Source organism: Mus pahari, chromosome 14 (assembly GCF_900095145.1).
Source record: "Mus pahari chromosome 14, PAHARI_EIJ_v1.1, whole genome shotgun sequence".
NCBI lineage: Eukaryota > Metazoa > Chordata > Mammalia > Rodentia > Muridae > Mus > Mus pahari.
The window spans coordinates 28742700-28749094 of record NC_034603.1 but is presented as its reverse complement, the minus strand read 5'-3'; positions in this window follow the sequence as shown (position 1 = coordinate 28749094).

Genomic DNA, 6395 nt, shown 5'->3' with positions numbered 1-6395 from the left:
AGGACGGGGCCCCCGGGCTCGCCGGGCTCGCCGGGGGGCCCCAGCCGCGCATGCGCAATGGTGCGGGGGCCTGCTGGGACTTGTAGTCCGAAGGTGGGTCCCAACCGTGGGAAGCTGGGCCGTGGTTTGGTAAAGGTTGTTTTCCACTCACGACTGAACTAGCAACATCCTAATAATGCCAGGGACAATTCTCTAGCCCCTCCCGGCCCCACTTCCCCCATCTTTGCCGTTGTTATCTAGTTTGTGTGGCCAGTTTTCACGGATCATTACTTTGCCTATTCCCCCGGTGTGTCTCGCACACCATGCTTTTTGTCTCAACTATTAACGAAGAGCCTCTCTCTAGGAGCCCCGGATGGTTGTGCACAACTTTAATTCTGGCAATCAGGTGGCAGGCAGAGGCAGGCAGATTTCTCTGAGTTCCAGGCCAGCCAAAAGCTACATAGTAAAACTATGTCTCAAAAAATTTTTTTCTTTCTCAATTCCTTGGGAGTTATTATTCATGACTCAACACAAAGACTTCAGTTTGCACCGGCTCAGAAGATCCTTGAGAGGGACGCGAGGCAAAGAAAAGGGGCAGAGGGCTGCAGGAGGTGGCCGGCAGGTCGGACTGAACCGGAGCTGGCTGGATACAGCTTCTCTCCTTGTTTCCCCCATCCCTACAGGGAACTGAGAGAACAAAGCTGCGCCCCGCCCCCGCTTTCTTCCGGTCCCACCCACCTCCCGAGACTTTTCTCTTCTGGACAATGGCCTCTAAACTGAACCTTTTCCTGCTAGCTGAGGGGCTCAGTGTTGGGAGAGATCCCAGGAGATTAAGCGGGCCAAGCCCCCGTCCTCCCATCTTTGTCAAGAGAGGAGGCGTTGACCCCTAACCCTCAGGCAGCTGCTCTGCAGCAACAGGGACCTAGCTACATCCAATCTGCCCAAGACCAGCTTTGCTGAGCCCGCCCTAGGAGCTGGGGCTCACGACTCACAGCTTCGCCCCCCCCCCCCCCCCGAGCTGTAGCTAAAGTGGTTGGCTAGACAGCGAAGGGCCCCTCCTGATCTCAACAGGCTTAATGATTTTAAGAGCTCCCTGAGAGAGGCACAGATACCACACAGTTTTAAAGCTATATCAGCCCAGATAAACAGGAAGAAACAGTGACAGCCAACACAGACCAAGATCAGACCCGACACAAGTCATGATCAGAAGCAGCTCAGAGGCCTAGGCTGCAGTCCTTGTTAGATTTCCAGCTTGCAAGAGCTCAGGACATGCTCTACGTCAGCACCAGCTTTCTCTACCCTCATCTCTGCAGTAAAAGTTTATCAGGTTACCCAAAAATTGTACACTGCAGTCACAAAAACAAAAACAAAAACCCCCCAAACACCAGACAACAAAACAGCAACAAATAACTTCGGTTTTTTGATAGCCAATCAGAATGACTTTAAAGGGGCTGGAAAGATGACTCAATGGTTAAGAGCACTGACTGCTCTTTCAGCGGTCTTCAGTTCAGATCCCAGCAACCACGTGGTGGCTCAAGAGATCTGATGCCCGCTTTTGGTATGTCTGAAGACAGCTAAAGTGTACTTATATATAATAAATAGATCTTTGCCTAGCAGTGGTAGCACATGCGAAAAGAAAAGAAAAGAAAAGAAAAGAAAAGAAAAGAAAAGAAAAGAAAAGAAAAGAAAAGAAAAGAAAAGAAAGGAAAGGAAAAGAAGGGGCTGGTGAGATGGCTCAGTTGGTAAGAGCACCCGACTGCTCTTCCAAAGGTCCGGAGTTCAAATCCCAGCAACCACATGGTGGCTTATAACCATCCATAACAAGATCTGATGCCCTCTTCTGGAGTGTCTGAAGACAGCTACAGTGTACTTACATATAATGAATAAATAAATCTTAAAAAAAAAAAAAAAAGAAAGAAAGGAAAAGAAAAGAAAAGAAAAGAAGAAATAAAAGAAATGACTGGAGAGATGGTAGGAAGATGATAGGAAGATGGCTGCTCTTTGAGGTCCTGAGTTCAATTCTAAGCAACCATATGGATGCTCAGAACCATCTATGTGTATAATGTGATCTGATGCCCTCTTCTGGCATGCAAGTGAAAATGCAGATAAAGCACTCATACATTAAATAAATATATCTTCTTTTTTTGTTTGGTTTTTTGTTTTCAGAGACAGGGTTTCTCTGTATAGCCCTGGCTGTCCTGGAACTCACTTTTTAGACAAGGCTGGCCTCGAACTCAGAAATCCACCTGCCTCTGCCTCCCCAGTGCTGGGATTAAAGGTGTGTGACACCACGCCCGGCTCCCCAAATTTTAAAAATAGATTTTGGGTTTTGGTATTTTATTGTTTGTTTCTTTGGAGGCAAGGTTTCTCTGTGTAGCCCTGGCTGCCCTGAAACTCACTCTGTAGACCAGGCTGGCCTAGTTTACCTGAATGCTGAATGCTGGCCAATTTTAACTTTAATAGAGGGTTTTTTTTTGTTTTTTTTTGGGTTTTTTTTGTTTTTTTGTTTTTTTTTTTTTTGGTTTTTTATTTTTTGGTTTTTCGAGACAGGGTTTCTCTGGCTAGCTCCATGTAGATGGCCTCTTGTATGTATGTATGTATGTATGTATTTTTGGTTTTTCGAGACAGGGTTTGTCTGTTTGTAGACCAGGCTGTCCTGGAACTCAGAAATCCGCCTGCCTCTGCCTCCCGAGTGCTGGGATTAAAGGCGTGCGCCACCACGCCCGGCCCGAGTTTCTGTTGTTTTCTTCAATGTTCTTGGGTGTGCAGTGGTGGCACACACCTTTAATCCAGGCACTTGGGAGGCAGAGGCAGGCGAATTTCTGAGTTCGAGGCCAGCTTGGTCTACAAAGTGAGTTCCAGGACAGCAAAGGCTACACAGAGAAACCCTGTCTGGGGAAAAAAAAATGTTCTTGGGCTGAAGAAATGGCTCAGAGAACTGTCTGTTTTTCCAGAGGTCCTGCTTTCAAGTACCAGCAACCACATGGTAGCTCACAACCATCTGTAATAACATCTGGTGCCCTCTTCTGGCCTGCAGGATACATGCAGGTAGAACGCTTTATCCATAATAAATAACTAATCTCTTTAAAAAGAAATGTCCCCCCACCCTCACTCTTTCTTTCTGATATATGGGTACTTTGTTGCGTGTACACCTGCAAGCTAGGAGAGGACATCAGACAGATGCCCTTATAGATGGTCACGAGCAACCATGTGGTTTATAGTAGCTATTACTGGTTGTCAATTTGACTGTATCTGGAAGGAACTAAAATCCAGAATTGGAAGGCTCACCAGTGATCCTAATTTGGAGGCTGGGAGATAGAAGTTTCCTGCTTGTGGACGTTGTACATCGTGGTGCGGAGCCTAGTGCGCACCACGATGTACAACGTCCACAAGCAGTCCGAGACAGGGTTTCTCTGTATAGCCCTGGCTGTCCTGGAACTCACTCTGTAGACCAGGCTGGCCTCGAACTCAGAAATCTGCCTGCCTCTGCCTCCCGAGTGCTGTGCCACCACGCCCGGCTCAGTTGATTACTTTCTTATTCTGACTACAAACACTAACATAACCAGCTGCCCAGGCTCCAACTTCCTGGTCTTCCCCATCACAATGCCTTGAATTGTGAGCTAAAAAACTCTATTTAAATTGAAAACATTTTGATAAAAGGTAATAAAAAGATGTGGTATGTGCCTTATGATCCTATGTACTTAGGAAGTAGAGGCAGGAGGGTCTCTTGAATCAGGAATTTGAGGCTGGGCTGGAGAAATGAATCAAAGGTTAAGAGAACAGAGGTCCTGAGTTCAATTCCCAGCAACAACATGATGGCTCACAACCATCTGTAATGAAATCTGATGCCCTCTTCTGGTGTGTCTGAAGAAGGTTGCAGTGTACTTACATAATCCATAAAATAAATAAATCTTAAAAAAAAAAAAAAAAAAAGCCGGGTGCAGAGAAACCCTGTCTTGAAAAAAACAAACAAACAAAAAGCAACAACAACAGAAAAGAATTTGAGGCTAACCTTAAGGGCATAGCAAACACAGTGATGGGGCAAGGGTGAGGGAAAGAGGAAGATGGGGAGGGGAAAAGAGATGGAGAGGGAGGAGGAGAGGTAGGGCGGGAGGTAGAGGGAGAAGGGGAGGATCTAGATAGGTGCAGTGGAACACCTTTGACCCTGATCACTCTTGGGATGCAGAGGCAGGTTTAATTCTGTATAGTGCGGGCCCAGTTGCTTGTTTTTTGTTTTTGAGATGGGTTCTTGCTGTGGAGCCCTGACAGCCTTAGAACTCACAGCAATTATCTTGCCTCTGCCATCTTCTAAGGGGTGGGATTATAGACTAGAACAACAATGCCTGGTTATATTTCATTTCATTTTTTGAGACAGGGTTCTATCACGTACCTTTGGATGGACACAAACTAAGAGAATTCTGTCAGCTTCTGCTGCTTGAGTGCTGGGATTAAAAGGTATGAGCCCCCATGTGAGGCATAAAACATTCTTTTTTTTTTCTTTTTTTTTCGGGGGGGGGGCTGTTTAAAGATAGGGTTTCCCTGTGTATCTTTGGCTGTCCTGGAACTCACTCTGTAGACCAGGCTGGCCTTGAACTCAGAAATCTACCTGTCTCTGCCTCCCGAGTGCTGGGATTAAAGGCGTGCGCCACCCCTGCCTGTCAGTATGAAGCATTCGAACCAATGAGCCATCTCTCCAGCCCTCTTTGGTAACAACTAAACTAAATCAGACAAACAATAACATAGCATACAAACAAGGTGTGATAGCCTGAGAGTACCTGGGAACTGAGGCAGGAGGACTACTGCAAGTTCAAGCCCAGGCTGTGCTACATAGTGAGTAACTTCCAGGCCAGTTACACTATACAGTGGAACTCTGACACACACACAAAGGGAGAAGGGCTGGGTACAGAGCTGGATTGGTAGAATGCTATCCTGGTATAAAGACCTGAATGCAACCTAAGTAAACTGTGTATGGTACTATGTAGAAAAATTTAAATTTAAATATTAGTACAACAAGAAGCCTGTGATTGGACAGGGAAAGGGGAGGTGGAGCTAAGAGTTTCAGAGACAGGAAGATGGAGGAAGAGGAAGATGATCCAGATCCCGAGTGGCTTTAAATAGCCACAGGTGTCTATGAATATCATAGAAAAATAAAATCCTCGAAAAACAAAAGAAAAAAGAAAAAGAAAATCATTGGGGTAACCTGTCTAATCTAGGTGGGCAGCTAGTATCATAATCAATTGGCTCTGAAATTATTGTATAGGCATCTTGTGACTTGAGAATTTATTGATATATAAATCTGAGTGATTAATTATAACCTTCTAGAGTTTTGATTTACTGGGTTAAGGGGATTTGTGACAACTAGCCGCAATGGTAGATGGCTGAAAGGTAGAAGTGGATCTGAAGAAGACGAACCAGAGCTGGGAAGACCCGCCATATGCCTAGAGGCAGAGAGCCATTGGGTAGAGAGTAGCTGGGTACAGTGTGGGATGGTGCAATTCTTAAATATTTCCTGCAACAGTATTGAAGGTTTTTTTTTTTTTATTAGATATGTTCTTTATTTACGTTTCAAATGTTATCCCCTTTCCTGGTTTCCCCTTTGAAATGCCCCTATTCCTTTTCCCCTCCCCTTGCTTACCAACCCACCCACTCCCACTTCCCTGTCCTGGGTCCTGACACTGGGACATCCATTCTCAGGACCAAGGGCCTCTCCTCTCAATGATGTTCAACAAGGCCATCCTCTGCTACATATGCAGCTGGAGCCGTGGCTCCCTCCATGTGTATTCTTTTGTTGATGGTTTAGTCTCTGGGAGCTCTGAGGTTATTGTTTTGTTCATATTGTTGTTCCTTCTATGGGGCTGTGAGCTCCTTCAGTCCTTTCTCTTGATCTCCATATTAAATGTTTTTTTAAAATATTATTTATTTAATGTATATGTGTACACTGTAGCTCCTTCAGTCCTTTCTCTTGATCTCCATATTAAATATTTTTTAAATATTATTTATTTAATGTATATGTGTACACTGTAGCTATCTTCAGACACACCAGATTAGGGCACGAAATCCTATTACAGATGGTTGTGAGCCACCCTGTGGTTGCTGGGAATTGAACTCAGAACCTCTGGAAGAGCAGTCAGTGCTCTTAACAGCTAAGCCATCTCTCTAGCCTGGTATTAAATGTTTGTAATCTCAGCACTCTGGAAGTTTAAAAGGAAAGATGGGAATTTTTGTATAACATCCCTGGCTGTGCTGGAACTCACTCCACAGACCAGGTTGGCTTTAAACTCACAGAGATTCGCCTGCCTCTGCCTCCCAAATGCATGTGCCACCACTGCTCAGCCAACCATGGCAACTCTTGTAAAAGAAAACATTTATTTAGCCGGGCGTGGTGGCACACACCTTTAATCCCAGCACTTGGGAGG